General features: G+C 39.8%; 1 protein-coding gene across 4 annotated transcripts in view; it reads left to right on the top strand.

Annotated features, from left to right (window-relative positions):
• The window catches only part of SLC4A4 (solute carrier family 4 member 4), a 334,299-nt gene that overhangs the window by 5,467 nt on the left and 308,977 nt on the right, over positions 1 to 19,855 (top strand). The window contains exon 2 of one of the 4 annotated variants that reach the window (XM_036414322.2): positions 14,138 to 14,268. The exons of the other annotated variants lie outside the window; for them this stretch is intronic. The gene's annotated coding sequence lies outside the window, so the exon portion shown is untranslated. The remainder of the gene's footprint in view (positions 1 to 14,137; positions 14,269 to 19,855) is intronic. 4 annotated transcript variants of the gene reach the window in all.

Raw genomic sequence — 19,855 nt, 5'->3', positions numbered from 1 at the left:
GACTTAGTAACTTTTGTTTTTCATGGAGAATGAATACAGAAAGAAGCTATATGAAATTAGGATGCTGAAGGAAATAAAAAACCACCGACTGATATTTTTCTCTAAAAAAATTTTTGTGAAAAAAGGGTATCCTAAGTTCAACTTGAATTATCATATGCGAAGCCTTAAAAAGATTTTAAATAAGACTCATACTTTTGGGGGACTTTTAAAGTCAAAATTAATAAAAATACAAAATGAGAAAGGAATATATTGATATTACTAGGTGTATCAGTTAATGCAGATTTTGTAACCAAAGAAAACACAATAATTTCAAGAGAAACATTGAAAGTGCTTTATTCAAAGTAATGTCTATCTCTAGCTACCCATTTCCCCCATTTTTCAGGTAATTTGTGGATACCATCCCAATAGAACTCTTCTTGTTTTGAGGCAAACCATTCAGAGACCCAATTTTCCACTATTGGAATGTTTTGAAGTGCTGCTCAGAAAGTGCGTGTGCCATCAGAACAAGTGGTAATCTGAAGGAGCAAGGTCTGGTGAATATAGTATGTGGGTTAATAATTCCCAGGCAAGATCTTTTAACGTATCTTAACTGGTTTTGAAGTATGTGATGGTGCTTTCATGAAGCAAAATTACTTTGCTGTGTCTTCTGGCACATTCTGGTCATTTTACGATCAAAGCATGGTTCAAATTGATTATTTGTTGTCAGTAGCGATCAGTATTAATGGTTTCACCTGGTTTTAGAAGCTCATAGTACACCACACCTTCCTGATCCCACCAAATGCAGGGAATTGCTTCTTTCCGAAGCCATTTGGCCTTGCAGTCAATGTTGATGGTTGACCTGGGTCAACCCATGATCTTGTGTGGGGTTCTCAAAATAAATCCACTTTTCATTGTCAGTCATAATTTGATGCAAAAAAGACTTTCTTTCATGCCATTGAAGCAACATTTTACTGATGACTTCAGTTTTCTATTTGTCTTTCGTTCAGTTGATGTGGCACCCATTTTCCCTCCTTTAAAATCTTTCCCATTGCTTGCCGAAACCGGTTTGGCTCAGTGGATGGAGTGTGGGCCTGCGGACTGAAAGGTCCCCGGTTAAATTCCAGTCAAGGGCATGTACATTGGTTGTGGGCACATCCCGGTAGGGGGTGTGCAAGAGGCAGCTGGTTGATGTTTCTCTCTCATCGACGTTTCTAGCTCTCTCTCTCTTTCCCTTCCTCTCCGTAAAAAAATCAATAAAAAATATATATATTTAAAATCCCATTGCTTATAAATGATTGGATATTGTTTGCTGAGCAACGTTTAATCTTTCTGCAAGTTGTTTTTGACATGCATATTCATCCAATAATGCTTGTAATTGTTGATCTTCAAACTTTTTCGGTTGACCTGGACATTTTTTCTTTCACATCGAAATCATCACTTTTAAAGCATTTAAAACCAGCGTTCACAACTATCTTCAGATGGAACATGTTCACCATAAGCTTCCTGAAGTATTCATCATTACTTTTATTCAAAATAAAGTAATGAATTAAACTTCCTGCAAATGTTTTTTTGGCATGAAATTCGACATTTAAAAAAATATATATTTTATTGATTTTTTACAGAGAGGAAGGGAAAAGGACAGAGAGTTAGAAATATCGATGAGAGAGAAACATCGATCAGCTGCCTCCCATCCCTCTCTCCCCACAGGGGATGTGCCCGCAACCAAGGTACATGCCCTTGACCGGAATCGAACCTATGACCTTTCAGTCTGCAGGCCAACGCTCTATCCACTGAGTCAAACCTGTTTCGGTGGAATTTGACATTTTTAAGTGTAAAAATATTTATGATGTTAACACCTTCAGAAAATTTGGCATGAAGTTTTGAAGCTTGTTGTCAATACAACAAAATATCATACATATCAAATCACATATATATTAACATATGTGTAACTCCAGCTATTGAAAAAAAATCTGCATTATTAATTGGTGCACCTAGTACCTTTAAAACTGATATAATGTTCTATGAGTAACACAATTAGAAAAGCTGTTCATAAGAAGTTAGCAATTCTTTTCTTTCTTGTAATTACTGTCACTGATTGGTATTCTCCTTTATACTACTTGCAAATAAAAAAAGTTGTGGATCTGGAATTTCATGTTAGTCCATTCTAGCTTTGGCCTGGAGATTAGTGACTATTAGTATTCACTGATAGGGCCCAGTAACAACTTCTATTTAGAACTCCTATACTTGGCATATTCTCCAGGGGGAAAAAAAAGCCTCTAAACAGGCAGAATAAAGGGTTAAGAAGAAAAAAAAAAAAGATATACATTAAAGAAGAATCATAGGTGATCCTTCAGAATCTGTTTACTTTTTAAAAAGTGTTTTTTTTTAAATTTTTTTTTTTATTGATTTCAGAGAGAGGAAGAGAAAAGGAGATAGGAATATAAATGATGAGAGAGGGAATCATTGGTCAGCTGACTCCTGCCACCCCCTTCAGGAGATTGAGCCCTGGGCCCTGACCAGGACTCAAACCATGAACTTCTAGTTCATAAGTAGATGCTTAACCACTGAACCATACTAGCTGGGCCAGAATCTACTCTTAACTCACAATTTTAACATGATTGATAAGCTTTCTAATCCAATAGCAAACATTAAATCTCAAATTAGAAGACAGAAATGGCCTGGTATCGGCAGCCACATGGATAACATTGCAAAATACCAGAGGACAGCTTGGTAGTAAAGGAAGAGCGGGACTAAGTGCCAACAGCAGGGGAAGAATTAAAGCAGCACAACCATGGAGCACTAGCTGGGTGTTTCCCGGGAGCGTCACTTCATTCCCGTCCCTTCTCCCTCCTCTCTGTTTCCTTTCTTCCTCTCCTTTCTCTATCCTTCCTATCAAAGCTTTTAATGAAATATAACCTGTATATAGAAAAATACACATATTATTAAATCTTAGGTTAACAGCTCGGGGTGACTTACCTGAGTGAACACATCCTGGTAACCAGCCACAGGACCAGGATGTAGACCATTGTCAGCAGCCAGAAGCCCCCTCTTTCCTACCCCCCAACGGTAACTTCTCTCCTGACTTCTGAGACTGTCTATTTATTACTGAGCTTGGTGCCAGGACACATGATGTATGTCCTTGTGTCTGACTTCTTTCGTTCATTATGCTTGTGATGTTCTTTTATGTTTTGTGTGGAGGACAGTGTGTGTATTCCCATTGTTTTATGGCATTCTATTTTATGAGTCTGCCACAATATATTTATCCATTTCGCTCTTGATGGACACTTGGGTTGTTTCCAGTTTTATGCTATTATGAATAGTGCTACTGTGAACTTCATTAGATACATCTCTTGGTAAATGTGGGGATTTTGGTGGTGTGTGGTTGTGGGTCGAACTTCTGGGCCAGTTGTATCAATAGCAAGTGCCTTTCTTCAGCAGTGGTACTAATTCACTCTCCTGCCAGCCCTCCTGAGAGTTCCATCTACTCCTCATCCTCACAATCAGCTGGGATTAGGAGCATCTCGTAACCTGGTATTGCCCAGTGACCAATGGAAATATGGATTTGGAATATATGGATTGGAAACCTAGTTTTCTCACTTGCTAGTTATTTGATTTGGGGAATTTAAAAAATAATATCTCTCTCTCTCTCTCTCTCTCTCTCTCTCTCTCTCTCATTAAAGTGATTGTGCAATGTAATTCATAGAGGTATTATGTAGACAGATGAGGTGGTATTATCCTTTTTAAAAAACATATTTTATTGATTTTTTTACAGAGAGGAAGGGAGAGAGAGAGTTAGAAACATCAATGAGAGAGAAACATCTATCAGCTGCCTCCTGCAGCCCCCCACTGGGGATGTGACCACAACCAAGGCACATGCCCCTGACTAGAATCGAACGTAGGGTCCTTCAGTACACAGGCAGACACTATCCACTGAACCAAACCCATTTTGGCAACATTCCTTATCCTTAAAAAAAATTTTTTTTAATCCTCATCTGAGGGCATACTTTATTGATTTGGAGGTTGGGAGAGAGAAAGAGGGAGAGGAAGAGGGAGAGGGAGAGGGGGAAGAAGGGAAGAGAGAGAGGGGGGGGAGAGAGAACGGAGAGAGAGAACGGAGAGAGAGAGAGAGAGAGAGAGAGAGAGAGAGAGAGAGAGAGGAGAGAGAGAGAAAGAGAGAGAGAGAAACATCGATCAGTTGCCTCCAGTATTGTATTTGCCCTGACAGGTGATCAAATATGCAACCTAGGTATGTGCCCTGACCGGAATTGAACCCACAACCTTTTGGTGCACAGGACCACACTCCAGCCACCTGAGCCAGCTGCCCAGGCAACATTCCTTATTCTTGCGTTAAATTGTGCCAGCACTGAGAACAGTAGTCTTGACATATTAATAATTGTTGGCTGAATGAATAAACTCATTTAATCAAATTTCTTGATCTTTCACTCTGAGGCACTGAAACTGTGTTTTATCTTTCTTTCTTCAGGACTATTACTTTTTCTTGGTGAAGCTGATTTGAGAACAGAGTTTATTAAACATCAGCTTGAAAAAATGAGTCTAATAGGCAGCAGTTTGAGAACATGCATTTCACTATATAGCACATATTAAGTTTATGTCCCCAAATAGCACACAGAAGACCTGGAAAACCCTTGAAAATGATTATAGTGCTCTTCACCTCCCGGGTGATCCCCACAAGCTTACACACTGAATATAATTAGAATGCTGGCCAGCAAACTTCCAGATTCAAAATATTGCAGTGGGTCCTCCAGAGCTGATACGTTGGAAACCATGTTTTATGCAAAATTGAATATTTAAGGATGAATAATAGCTGGAGACTAGAGCTTGTTGAGAGACTTTTCAGTTTAGTGTGGATAAGATGGTTCTCAGATGAGCAGATTATAATATCAAAAGCAAACTTGCAGCAAGCTACATAATTAAGAGGTAATATGCAAATTGACCCTCGCACCCTCACACAAGATGGCTGCCCCCATGCGGTCACAAGATGGCCACCAAAAAGATGGCTTTCAGGGAGGGCAGTTTTGGGTGATTAGGCCAGTAGGGGGGGGGCAGTTAGGGGTGACCAGGCCTGCAGGGGAGGGTAGTGGGGGAGGACCAAGCTGGCAGGGGAGGGTATTTGGGAGCAATTAGGATGGCAGGGAAGGGCAGTTGAGGGGACCAGGACTGCAGGGATGATGTTGGGGTGAGTGGGCCGGCAGGGAGGGCAGTTTGGAGAGACTGGCCTGGCAGGGGAGGGCAGTGGGGGTGATCAGGCTGACAAGAGAGGGCAGTTGGAGGCAATCGAGCTGGCAGGGGAGGGCAGTTAGGGGTGATCAGGCTGACAGGAGAGAGCAGTTGGGGGCAATTGGGCTGGCAGGGGAGCAGTTAGGCATTGATCAGGTTGGCAGGGGGGTGGTTAGGGGTAATCAGGCTGGCAGGCAGAAGCGATTAGTGGCAATCAGGCAGGCAGGCGAGCTGTTGGGAGCCAGCAGTCCTGGATTGTGAGAGGGTGCAGGCTGGGCTGAGGGACATCCCCCTCCCCAGGCCTCTAGTATACCTTATAAACAAATTTCATGCACTGGGCCTCTAGTATACCTTATAAACGTTTGTGTAAAAAAAAATTTTTTTTTAAATAAGAGAACATTTATTTAAAAAAATCACAGAGGTAGAAGTAATTTGTAGAAGAAATGAGCTTAGGAAACAAGTTATAGAGGCAAAGGAAGGCCCTCTGAGCTTAGCAGTGAAGAAGGTCATGGTGACTTGCCTGGAGTAAGGGGTGGAGTGAGGGGAGGGGCGAGGGGATGCTTCCTGCGGGAGAGTGCCTGGGTAAAATTCTTACTCCTTTGAAAGGTTTAGTTCCCAGCTGTTGGTATGACTTTGTCACCCTCCTTTTTCTTCATCCGAGAAGAGGTTAGTGCCATCTATTTATCTTTAAATTAAATACAATGAACATTTATATGATTTTTATTTTGGAGGATTACACGATAATTAGTAGATACCTATTTGCAAAATCAGGCTTGCAGCAGAAAGAACTTAGATTTCGATGTGGAAATCTAATTCGATTTTTTTCTGACCCAAAGACTGATTTTACTTTCCTGTTTTCTTGTATTTGAATTTCTTTGAGAGCTGGTGGCAGTCTTATCTTGGTTGGCGGGCTCTCATGATTATCATAACTGTTATGAGTACTGAACATGTACAATTTTACTTCAGGATAATGCAAGTCAGTCTACATTTTTTGAGGGCATGTACCTCTGAGGTAGCATCCTTCCTATGTGCTTGACCCAAATGTGGCTCTTTTAAGAGTGTTTTCGTAGACAACGGATTCTTGGATAATTTTGTTTTTGTTACACACGCAGTGCTGTGGAAAATGGAAAATAAACTAAAGGGTGATGATGGTGAGCCTTGTTAAACTGTTTTAAACATGGTGAATTTTAGGAAACCTCATCTTCTGTTCTGGGGGTTTCATTCCCGTGAGCAGTTAAACCGGGCTTGGCTGGTTTTTGGTGTGGTAAACCCTGAAAGCAAGGCTCCTTCCTGTCTTGGGTGTCCTCTCCACATGGAAAGCTTTAAAAATTGTCATTATGGATTAGGGAAGGGCAACTATTTAAAGACTAGGATCCTGACCACGGTAATATCTAAACCAGTATCCCAAGGGGAATGGGATTAACACTTTCATTTCTTCAGCATGGGCTCTCTGTCTGTGTGTCTGGGTGGGGATAGTCCTAATGTCTTTAGAACAGGCCAGGCTTTTGTACCTTCTGTTCCGGAATGATCATGAATGAAGTCCTGAAACGGTCATGTGGTGAGACGTTCGTCCTGAGTGAGGACTCCGTGAGGTCATCAATCAGACCGAGAGTGTGAGTGCATGTGAGTGTGGAAGTCTGTACTCCTGCACCCCTCCCCTGGCCGGTGCATATTGACTGCAGCTGTGGAGAGACCTCGCTGTGGAACGGCTTCAAGAATTCCTTCATTCCTTTGGCCTCTGGAGACTGCATCCTCAGGAATGTGAGATGAGCACTCATGATGTTCGCAGAGTGGCCTCATGGCCAGAGCGTGCTGAAGCGCTGATTAGAATCACCTTTAGAAAACTGCTGAGCGTTAACAGGTTAAGCAGAAACACACAGATCACACGTTTGCACTTTGCTGGAGTTGAGCAACTCTACCAGGGAAAAGAGAGCGGAGGACTGGAAATGTCTTAAGAGATTTCGATGAATGAGATAAGATAACTTCCCTTGAAAAATACACTGCGAAATGAAGCAAAAGCAAGTGGTCCAAAACACCAGGAGAAAATACAGTGCAAGCACCCCCACTTGTTTTTATTGAGAAACTTAAGGCAGTGGGCCCTGCACTTGACTCGGCCACTTTAGTATTGCTTGTTGCTCCGCACTGTCTGTTCCCTCTACACCGGCTGTGTGCTCATTATAGGAACCTGGTTAGAACAGCTCTGTGGTCCTCACCGTGGCTAGCAGATTCTATAGTGGAAATACTTACTTGGGGGAATGATACTTAGGTACTTAAAAAACCTGGACACATTGATCAGAGATGCCCAGTCATTATGCTCAACTTCATCTAAACTTGATAAAATGCAATAATAGTTTTGATCATTTCAGATAGTATTTGAAAGATTTCTCATGAAATTCATAATAGCTTTGATCATGGCTGTTAGGTCTTTGAAAGATTTCTTGTGAAAATTGTTGTCATGAAGTTTGGAATGCAATCACTTTTGGGATGGAACTTGGTTATTAGGCTTTGTGATGTGTAATACAGTCCTGCAAACACCCTTATTGATCCGAGGAGCCTGCAACTGTGGTATGTGCCCTTGACTGGGACCCTTTGGTCCATAGGCCAACGCTCTAACCATTGAGAAAACTGGCCAGGGTTTGTTATCATATTTTAATAGGGATTTTTTAATAACGTAGATCTGTGTTCATCCATGTCTGAACCTTATGCAGTCTTATCTGGCATGCTCCCTTGAAGGTTTTGTCTTGAACCTCAAGGCAGACGTAACTGGGAAAGGTGTAGAGAAATGGATTGCAAATCATGAGATTAAAGGATTGTCTCTAAGAGAAAAGACAGAAGTGAATATTTTAGTCTTGAACAATAAAGTCTGAAAGGAGACCTCCCCTAGGCCTATAATGTCATGAACACTTTCCCTCGAATCTACAACATCAGACCTGGGAGGACCACTTACAAGTGAGAGAAATAGGCTTAACATAAAACAACAAATTTTAAGTTTATGTAGTGGGTATGTATATGAGCCACTTGTCACCCCAAAAGAGAAACTGGCTTCTTCTAAGAGAAGATCCAGAACAAATCTTGGAGTAAATTCTTTTCCTACAATTTAAAAAGAACATGGGCATATTGGGTGAATGCACCTGATGTTTTTGGATGATAGTCTCTGTGTACCCAGAACTCTCTCACAGCACTTTGCTCAAGTCGCTTACCATTTTGCAGAATGATGTTTTATTCTTTGCTGTCACTGTCCGATGCCACTGAATGTTGGTCTAGAATATTGTGGGTCTGACATCTCATGACAATTCTTGTAAAGTTTACCGGCCCCAGCATGTCTTATCTCAGCTCTTGACCTTGACTAGCTGGCACTGGCATAACTGCATTTTTATACTTGTGGTTATAAAATGATCAGAGAACTTGGCCTCCTTATAAAATGCCTCTGAATCAAGTCCATACCTTGCTGCTGATACAGTGAAATTGGGTGTTACTGCTGAATTGAAACTCCTTTGGTTCTGGGCACATTTTGGATAATCTGAAATACTTTGCTTTCCCAAATAAATGAAATATATGTATGTTGTTTTGTGTGCTGGTTTAAAAATAATTGTGTTGTATAACTTCCTTAGTTGTAATATTATATTCACAAATTAGAGAGTTTAGAAAGTCTAATGCCCTATATTTCTATTTGACCGATAGCTTTTGTGATGGAAGGACTTTAGTGCATGGGCTTGAGTAACACAGTATACTTTATTTAATAACTAGAGGAGCAGAAAAAAACAACACACAACAAGCTAGAGCTGTGGTCAGCAAACTATGGCTCGTGAGCCACATGTGTCTCTTTGGCTCCTTGAGTGTGGCTCTTCCACAAAATACCACGGCCTGGGTAAGTCTATTTTGAAGTGGTGTTAGAAGAAGTTTAAGTTTAAAAAGTTTGGCTCTCAAAAGAAATTTCAATTGTTGTACTATTGATATTTGGCTCTGTTGACTAATGAGTTTGCTGACCACTGGGCTAGAGCATAAAGCCCAGGCATTAATAAGCAGGTTGCTGCTTGAATCAGGAGCTGGTGCAATAACTTCTTAATTCTGTAGAGACAGTGAGGTGTCCAAGGATATTGGACCTGAAGGAACCTCGGTGACTTGGGGAGCGGTGATAGGACGTTGTGAACACCTGAAGTATGGGCAGTAGATACTATGAATTGCAGAGTCCATGGAATCAAGAAAGGAGAGGAGCCTGTTTCTGGGAAATTGTGAATCTCTCTGTTGAGTAGTAGAAGTGGTTTAATTATCTACTGTCATTACATTATGAAGTATTCACTTTAATTGAATTTCCGGATAACTGAAACTTAAGTGGCCAAACTTAAATTACCTTAAAATACGTTTTGATGTACATCATCCCAAAATGAATTGCACAGACTTACCTCCTTTCTTAACAACATATTGAAAACAGCTTCCCCTGTGTACATCTTTCATGGTTATCATTGTATAGAACTCAGGGATGCTCTGGCAGGAGATGTGTGGAGCTGTTACTCCCACACCGAGTGTTCCCATGTTGTTGAGCTTCCCACATTCTTTGGCTTATCCTTTATGTTGTAAAGAAGATGTTTTACCTGCGTTGAAATAGGGATAAAGGCTCTGACTATTTGCTTATATGATGGGCAGTGATCCCCGACCTATCTATTTTCATGAGTTGCATATGAGGAAATACATTAAATTTTTTTTTTTACATTTATTTATTGCATTTGAAAGAGAGAGAGAGAGAGAGAGAGAGAGAGAGAGAGAGAGAGAGAGAGAGAGAGAGAGATAGGAGAGAAAAGAGAGAAACTGATTTGTTGTTCCACTTATTTCTGCATTTATTGGTTGACCCTTGTATGTGCTCTGACTGGGGATCAAATCTGCAGCCTTGACATAATGGGATGACATTCTAACCCCGTGGTTGGCAAACTGCAGCTCATGAGCCACACCCGACTCTTTGGCCCCTTGAGTGTGTCTCTTCCACAAAATACCACTGCCTAGGTGAGTCTATTTTGAAGAAGTGGCGTTAGAAGAAGTTTAAGTGTAAAAAATTTGGCTCTCAAAAGAAATTTCAATTGTTGTACTGTTGATATTTGGCTCTGTTGACTAATGAGTTTGCCAACCACTGCAAACTGGGATGAGGTGGGAAAGCTGGCGGGAATGGAGGACACAATACTGTCTGCTCCATTCCTATTTCCCAGGGAGGAGGCTTCAGCCATATGGAGGAGGGAGGCTATAAAGCTGAAAGCCCATTTCATGAGGTAGACTGAGAAGGGTGGGCAATAAGTTTGATCCCAGGCTTGGGTACATAGAAAAATCAACCAACGAATACATAAATAAGTGGAACAACAAATCAATGTTTCTCTCTCTCTCTCTCCCCATCCCACATTCTCTTTAAAATCAATAAAACAAAAACAAATCCAGTCCAGAGATGCAATGGCTGTCCTTAGACAAGGGTGTGACCTTGCTTCAGATGGCTCTCTTTGGCTACGACAGTTTCTGGACAAAACTGAGCTAAACATTGTCAGTCACCAACACTCCCACCAGGCAGGAAAAGCACCTCCGTTTTGAAGGGGAGATCTGGGCAGTGCAACGTAGCACCCAGATACTTGATTGGATAACTCTCTGCTTCCAGTTCTTCATCCCACCTACCTCATCTAATCCCTAGGGCTGAGTAAGCTAATATGTGTGAAATGCTTAAAACGTCGGTAGCTCATAGTGAGGCTAGTGGAGGTGTTACTGTGTTTCCCCAAAAATAAGACATCCTTCGAAAATAAGACCTACTTACAGGTTTCCTTCTGAGTGAAATATAAGGCATCCCCTCGAAAATAAGGCCCCCCTAGGCTGAACATGAGAGATTTGGTCCACTGATTCTGAAAGAAATGGAGTCACAAGAAATTCACCAGGAAATTCAGGAATTGAATTGTTATGATGATGTTCCAGAAGATGATGACATGATTGTCATTGAATAAATGAGTAAATTCTTGATACTGTAGGATTCACAGTTTGTTTGGTTTGTGTTGACAACTACCGTACTACCTTACCGTATACAGGTAATAAATATCCTTTATTTTCATTTAACAATAAATGTGTACCATATTCTACTTCATGGAAAAATAAGACATCCCCTGAAAATAAGACCTAGCGCATCTATGGGAGCAAAAATTAATATAAGACACTGTCTTATTTTTGGGGAAACAGGGTAGTTATGGTCAAACCTGACATCACCAGCCCCACCTTTCCCTTATAATTCCTTTCATACTCTATGAGCTTGAAGGCTAATACTCTCATTATCAACTTTTTCTGATTTTCTTTGCAAGGGAAAAACCATCTGATAATATCTTAGTAAGAATTGATTTAATATTGTATGTATTTTGCATTTTAAATTTTGCCAGAAAAAAAGATGCAAAGTAAGTCCATACGGCAGATGAGATTTGGAGGATTTGGACATAGGCTGAATGATGTTTTGATTCTTAGCCTCCCTCAGAGCACCTTAGATAAGGACCTTCTGAATTAAGGGTGGGCTCATGCATGCTGCAGAGTTGGGAAGTGGTGGGAGGGGAGCAGAGCAGGGCCAGGTGATCGTGTCCAGCTGAGAAGGTCCTCAGAATCGGGTCTTTGTCTTTCTTTTCACCCTGAGTCTAGACCTAAACATTGCAACATACAATCCATAAATGTAACATTGCCACTTAATTAAATTGCTCCATTTCTTAAATATTTCGGAGTCATCCTTTTCAATATTTCAGTGTTTAAGTTCCATGAGTATAGAGCGGATCACATGGAGTGTTTTAAAAATTTGGTTTTGATTCAAAGTAATGTTCTCCTGGAGGCTCAGTCCCTGCCAATTCATTTCCCATTTACTTGGGGACGTGGCTACATTCTTTGGACGTTTATCTCCACAAATATGGACGTTTTATCTCCATATTTGTATGATGGGAAATATTTCATTTGGAATGACTTGCTTGCTCCCTCTTCCCCCGGGATGGCAAGGAGATCATATTAAGTTGCTTATTTTGTAGAAACTCTCTGATTGCCCTATTGACATTAACAGAGATAGTTAAGAATGTATGCCACAATCTTGGCTAGTGTGGTTCAGTTGGTTGGGCATCATTCCAGCCACCGGGAGGTGGCCAATTAGGTTCAAATTCCTGGTCAGAGAACATGTCCTTGGTTGCAGGCTCAATCCTCGTTAAGGGACATGCAGGAGGCAGCCTATAGAATTTGTGTTCTCGCATCAATGTTTCTCTCTCTCTCACACACACACTCTTTCTTTAAAAATCAATATACTATTAAAAAACAAGAGGAAATCCTGTGAACCCCTCTTTTGAATAAATTTTTTTTAAAAGAAGCCTTTCTTCAATCTATTTTTCTCCCAGTTTTAAATTGCTTATAGCCATTATCAAGGCCTTTTAAAGAAATGAGAACGCTGGAGTGAACCATGAAGAACTATTTGTCTACATATTTGTTATACAATGCTCTGTAAAAGATGAAGATTATATGGACTATGTAGTAAGCATGAAGCTGAGCATTGAGAAGTTTTTTCCTCAGTTGTTTTAGCTTTAACTTTGAATTTTGAGTTGAGCTCTCTGCTGTGGGTACCACACAGGATTCTTGTTACTTTTGTTACATGAGCAGCAACTTCATGAAGACTTTCTCGCTTCAGCAACCAGCAGCGCAGCGATTTTTTTATTTCTTCCTACTGAGATTAGAAATGTGGAGAACATTTAAGTTTTCACTTACACATTTTTTTTGGGGTCTTTTGGAAGGGTGAAAATGAATAAACGATTTAAGGTTGGCTAATGGATGTGTAAATGGTATTGTTTAAAGTGGCAAATATTCATCTTATTACAAGCCCTTTCTAAAAGCAAAGCTGACTTTTAAAGCTGTGTATTCGGGGGATTAAAATACATAAACCCTCTTTGTGAGCTTACTGTAATGGGAAACAAGTCCCATATCCAAGGAGATTATGCCAATGCAGTTTTTAATTCTCAAAAACATGAAATTTTGGCCTTAGTCTATATGATGTTTCACTTTGTAGGAGATACGAAGTAAGAAATAATATTTTGGACACAATTATTTGTTTTCTTCCAAAATGGACAGGGGTGTGAATGGTTTATAATCTTGTGTACTTAATCTCAAACCAAGCACAGCTTCTGTGTGACAGCTCTGCACAGCATGGCCTTCCTGAGACTCTCCATGTAAACATCACTTAATGCTCTCCTCTTTTTTATTTTTATTTTTTTTAGCTCGAATGTAGGTGGGTTTTAATAAAAAATTAAAAAAAAATTTTGTATTGATTGTTATAGAGAAAAGAAGGGAGAGGGGAGAGAGAAAAACATCAATGTGAGAGGGAAACTGATTGTCTGCCTCCGGCACGGCCCCTATTAGGAATCGAGCCTACAACCTTTCTGTGTATAGGACGATGCCCAACCGACTGAGCCACACTGTCTAGGGTTTAAACTTTTGTGCAGAAAATTTTTTCAATTTTGAGCCATCGTTTTGAGTTTTAAAGTGAATAAATTCTAACTGCATTGCCTCATAGATAAGAAGAAAAATTTGAGTAACCTAAATCCTTTTTTTTTATCCAAGTAGAATAGCTTATTACTTTCACTTAAAGTATTAATCAAAGTTAATCAATTCTTAGATTGTTAATCTGATTTTATATATGTAATGTAGTCATCAACACCTGAATAAATATGCTTGCTTATGTGATAATAGAGCAGAAATATATTAAACTAGATGTCTTTTATTCTTAAAGTTTTACAAATGAGATCTGTGGTAAATTTACTATTTATTTATTTTACTTCATTAAAAGCCAGAAGAGGAAAGATAGCTAACAAACATAAAACTACATTCCAATGAAACCTCATTGTTAGAATTTACATTTTTGTCTAAAAATTAAGGACCAGCATTTTACTCACAGGAAACTCAAAGTTGACCAGAAAGAAAGGAAGGTTCCATGTGGGTGTTGGCTGTTTGGCCTAATGGTCTAAATGAAATGGAAAAAGAGAGCATGGAGTTGTCCTAATGGTTCAGTTTCCAACAATAAACCTGGTGAGTTCACTTGAAGTGCGGTTTGCTGAAATTGATGATGATTTTTAGCACTTAGCTTCTTATCTCCAAAGCACTTTCCAAATGTTGAATAATTAATGGCCACAACCCCCATGTGGGGGTAGAATATCAAGCATGTCTTTCTGTTTACCAGGAAACCATTATGGCAGAGTCTGGAAATGTTGATTTTTATTTTTAGAGGTTTCTGTGCTTTCCAAGGTGACCAGCTTTAAAAATGCTGTTCTGGTTTTTAATCACAGGGTCATGGGAAAAGTAGCCAAGGATGTTGAAAACTTTTTCTTCACTGTTCCTATACAGATTTCACTTTTCTGCCTGCTCATCATTTTGCAATACAATTCTTTAAAAATGGAGTGTTAAATATCACTAAGCTTAGTCTCTACTATTAGTACAGTTTCTTTTTGTTTGGCAATACAGAATTTAGGAAACCTGGTGGAAATGTGAGAACAAATGTCAGTGGCAAAATCATGTTCCAAAAAACACACACCAGTTTTAATAAATTAAAGAAATGTATTTAAAAATATATTTTATTGATTTTTTACACAGAGGAAGAGAGAGGAATAGAGAGCTAGAAACGTCGATGAGAGAGAAACATCGACCAGCTGCCTCTTGCACACCCACTGCTGGGGATGTGCCCACAACCAAGGTACATGCCCCTGACAGGAATCGAACCTGGACCTTTCAGTCCGCAGAACGACGCTCCTCCACTGAGCCAAACCGGTTTTGGCAAGAAATGCATTTTTTTAAACAATAGTTTTTTGTAACTTTAACTTAACTTTGGAGTCTGAGAAATAATGTAGAATGTATGTATACTTATATATCTGTTTAGTAGTGTATTATATATACACTACTATGTGACATACATAGAGGACAAATTTATATTTAAAAGCTAGAGAACATGAAAGAACATGAAAGGCTAAGTTAGTATAAAGTGGACAATTGCACCATAAATCTGTAAGGAGTTTGAGACGAGAGGTCTTGAGCAAAGGTGTGACATGAGAGCCTAGAGCAAGGAGGGTGGCAGAATTTATGAGATGGGTTCTGGTGGCGATTGTGGCCTTTCTACCAGATAATACCTACATTAGCCAGACTAATTCCTGGCTTGTTTGTGTTGCCAGCGGCAGGATGTCTACTGATTACCTCTCTGGAGAGGTGCAGGATAAAGTCACCCTGGTGGACTCTGAAGGCTATGATCCCTCCCTCAGGTTCTCAACCTTTGACATAGAAAAGAGCCAGGACCTTTCTTGGAGAATAACTAATCCCTTTTTGCTTTGAAAAACTCACCGGATAACAAAGACAATGCTTTGGTGACTTTTTCTGATGAATACTGAGATTTCTTAGCATAAGATTAACACATTCCTTTCAAGTCCAGGAAGTTGTAGAAGTCAAAGGTGTCGTTCACACTTCAGGGGTCTATTGAATGTGTGGATGGGTTCTTAATCTTGTGTCCATGGCTGAGTTTTGGGCGGTGGTGGGAGGTGGAGGGGGAGAGGAAAGGGGGTGGCTCATGAACCCGCCAGATAGTGTATGCAGAATTTTTATGTATGTTTTTATTTGTTTTATGTATTATATGTATGTTTTTGGAGGAGTGAATCCAAAGTATTCATGATGTCGCAAAAGCTGTGACATACCCCTAACATTTAATATTCAATATGGACTAGTGTCCCTTACACTAGTTTACTTAGTCCCCTCCAAATAACAAAACAAAATATTTCCAGCTTTTTACTCCTCTAAAATCTAGATGAAAAAGAGAGTACAGTTTTGGTAATATTATTACATTTAAAATATTTTTTCTTGAAATACTAATGTTTATTGTATATAATATTATTATACTTAAAATCATTTTTCTTGAAATAAAAAAGAAAAAAAAGAAAAGAGATGAGAGCCTATCAGCTCCAGGATATAATGTCTAAAAATCGAATGTTTTCACATAACCAGAAACATCAGAAAATGCAATCACAACCAGTGAACATGGCTGTTTAACTACAGTCCATAAAATTTGGAACGGTAGTGATCAAGTCCATCTTATCTACAATCAGTCCCGGGGTTTCCTACTCTGATCAGAAGGAGGTGTGCCCAAAGAACAAGGCTACTTCAGTTGTAATTTCAGTTTGTAATTTACTTGTAGCTTACTTTCTAACGAGAGGCGTGTTTTGTTTTTTGTTAACCCTCACCCCAGAATATTTTTTTCCGTTGATTTTAGAGAGAATGGAAGGGAGGGGAAGAGACACAGAGAGAAACGTCTATGTGAGGATGGGTTCTTAATGTTAACACATGGATTGGTTGCCTCCTGCCAGCAACCCAGGTATGTGCCCTTGACTAGAATTAAACCGGGACCCTTCAGTCTGTGGGCCTACCCTCTACCCACTGAGGGCCAAACCTGAGATGCTTTGTGGGAAACTGCTCACTGAATATGTGATAGAACGCTTACAGGAAGTAGGGGAATTCCTTTCTTCTCTATGTGATTCCTTCTATAAGCAATGTAGCTGTTTTCCTGAATATTTGTAGATTAATTTATTTTTTGTAAAATAGATGATGCTTATGTAAAATTTTGCAAATAAGATTTTGATTACAACTCATTAGGAAAAGCTTGATATTTATTTATTTGAAGCTTAATATTTAAAGGAATACTGTAACATGAGAGAGAACCCAAAAACACTAGTGCAAAGTAAGCCCCCCAAATTTGGGTTCTTTACTTGAGTTCATGGTGACCTTTTGGTAACAGGGGTTCAATGTTTCTTTATATATTTATATTTTATTTTGAGTTTGGAATCTATAGCTTTCATCAGATTTTCAAATGGTCCTCATCTGGATATTTTGTTATAGCAACCTGAAGGGACTAAGACAAGGGCTAAAAGATCTGTTGCACACCATGTAAATATATTTGACCCTACTGAACTGTACACTTAGACATGCTACGATGGTAGATTTTAGTTTTGTGGTTTTTCACCACAATTTAAAAGAAGCGTTTAGGGATGAGTGATAAATATGTATTAGATTTGATAAATGTATAAGAGGAAAAGCAAGAAAGATCAAATTAGTAACTTAAGTAACTTGAAGGTCTGGGATTGAATATATTGGTTGAAATCTGTGGATAATCCATTAATTTCATTATGACCAATAGTTGGAACCATTTCACACATGAAATCCACATTTGTTTTGATTAGTATTATTTTTTTAAAGAAAGAAGATGGTTTCTTACCCTAGTGATTGGATTGATTTTTATTTCTTCTACCATATCTGTCTCCTGGAAGCAAATCACACATTGGCTAAGTATTCAGGCCCTGGCATCAGACCAGATGGTCACATTGCTTTGCCATTTATGGCTGTGGTCTTGGGCAAGGGACTTGACAGCCCTGTGTCCCTCATCTACAACGTAAGCATAACAATAGCACTGATCTCATGAGTAATTTTGAGTAATCAAATGCCTTGATATATATTGACAACAGTGCCTGTCTCATGGTAAGGACTTAGTAATTGTTAGTTTATTACTACTTTTGGAGTGATGCCTCCAATAAAATAGATAAGATACTGCAGGCCGAAAGGACAGTAAGAAGAAATGAGGTGTTGGCTGTATGCCAAACACTATAATCATCCCTTGAATAAATGAGAATTGACAGTTTGTAATGTCATTGACACTAGTCTGAAGTCTCATGGAGATGTTTCATTTGATTTAGTATGTCTAGACCAATGGTTCTTCCTTCCAAATAGAATATTGCTTAGCTTATTAATTCATAATTATAATGATTAAGAAAAATCTGTGTCTATCTGTAGGGATAAATTTATAGAATATGCATTTATATATTTAAAGAAAAGGAGGCTTAAAGGTATAACTCTGTTGATTTAAAAAAATAAATAGAGAAGAATCCAAGATGGCTGCTCGGGTAGGCAACTAGCCGCTGCCACACACAACAATTTCAACAAAATACAACTAAAATATAAAATGGACATTACCCAGAACTACAGGAAAGTCGACTGACTGGAAATTCTACAACAAGAAGCAAGGAGAAAACCAGAAGGAAGTGCGGAGGAGCTGTAAAAGCCCAAGGTAAGGAGACTCGCTGCGCGCACGGAGAGGACAGAGCCGGAGAGGAGGGAGGCCAAGTGCCTGGCTGGCGGTCCCAAGCGGGAAGGAGAGAAAAGCTCCGACTGTGCTGGGCCCAGCTCCAACTGCTCTGAACCCCAATTCTAGGCCAGACCCCGGGGACCCAGGCTCATCCATAGGGAGCCGGGCTGTAAGGCGGGACTCCGGGGAAGCTGCGAAAGGAGGTCCTGGAGGCGTGCACACTGCGCGCAGAGAAGGGCCGGCCGGCTGTGCCGAGGGATTGCCCTGACGGGAAGGAGACAGGGGCTCTAGACTGCTCTGAATGCCACCTCCAATCCCACTACCAACTGAACTGAACCCCAATACCGGACTCATTGGGGGAGAGCATAGACAGTTTGTCAGCAGGCGAAAATCGAGGGCACCTTTCTCTCAGAGGCGCTCGCAACAAGTACTGAAGGACCCTGAGTCTCAGGAGTCGCATAGGGCGGGGCTGACGGAAGCCAAGGCTGTAGGCTCCACCCTGAAACCCCGCCCCATCAGGAAAGCTGCCTGCGAAAATGCCTAAACCAAATAGATCACAAACGAAAGAAATGGAGGACAAAAAGCGACTGGATATAGAGTTCAAAACCACACTTATAAGGTTGTTCAAGAATCTCCTAGAAAAGGCCGATAAAATAAACAAGACCTATGAGGATATGAAAAAGGATCAACTAGAAATAATAAGGGATCAACAAGAAATAAAGAATACATTGTCTGAAATAAAAAATATTTTATGGAGTCCTAAAAACAGAATGGAAGATCGCAAGAATCAAGTCAAAGATTTGGAACATAAAGAGCCAGAAGACACTCCTCTGCAGACGCAAGAAGGCCAGAGAATCCAGAAAGTTGAAGATAATGTAAGAAACCTCTGGGACAACTTCAAGTGAACCAACATCAGAATTATGGGGGTCCCAGAAGATGAGAGAGAGCAAGATATCGAAAACTTACTGAAAGAAATAGTGACAGAAAACTTTCCCCACCTGGTGAAAGAATTAGACTTACAAGTCTAGGAAGCGCACAGAACTCCAAACAAAAGGAATCCAAAGAGGACCACACCAAGACAAATCATAATTAAGATTCCAAGAGCAAAAGACAAAAAGAGAATATTAAAATAAGCAAGAGCAAAGAAGGTAGTTACCTATAAAGGAGCACCTATACGATTGTCAGCTGATTTCTCAACAGAAACCATGCAGGCCAGATGGGAATGGCAAGAAATATTCAAGGTGATGAATAATAGCAAGAACCTACAGCCAAAGATAATCTATCCAGCAAAGCTATCACTCAGATTCGAAGGTCAGATAAAGAGCTTCACTAATAAAAAAAAGCTAAAGGAGTTCATCACCACCAAACCAGAATTATATGAATTGCTGAAGGGGGTTCTTTCAGAAGAGAAAGTAAATAAAGATAAAAATTATGAACAACAAATACGTAACTATCAACAAGTGAATCTATTATAAAAACCAAGGAAACTAAAAAAAAAAATCTGAG

The sequence above is a fragment of the Pipistrellus kuhlii genome, unplaced genomic scaffold, assembly GCF_014108245.1.
Source record: "Pipistrellus kuhlii isolate mPipKuh1 unplaced genomic scaffold, mPipKuh1.p scaffold_m20_p_1, whole genome shotgun sequence".
Classification (NCBI taxonomy): Eukaryota; Metazoa; Chordata; class Mammalia; order Chiroptera; family Vespertilionidae; genus Pipistrellus; species Pipistrellus kuhlii.
The sequence above is the reverse complement of the archived record's forward strand: the minus strand, read 5'-3'. Positions and strand labels throughout refer to the sequence as shown.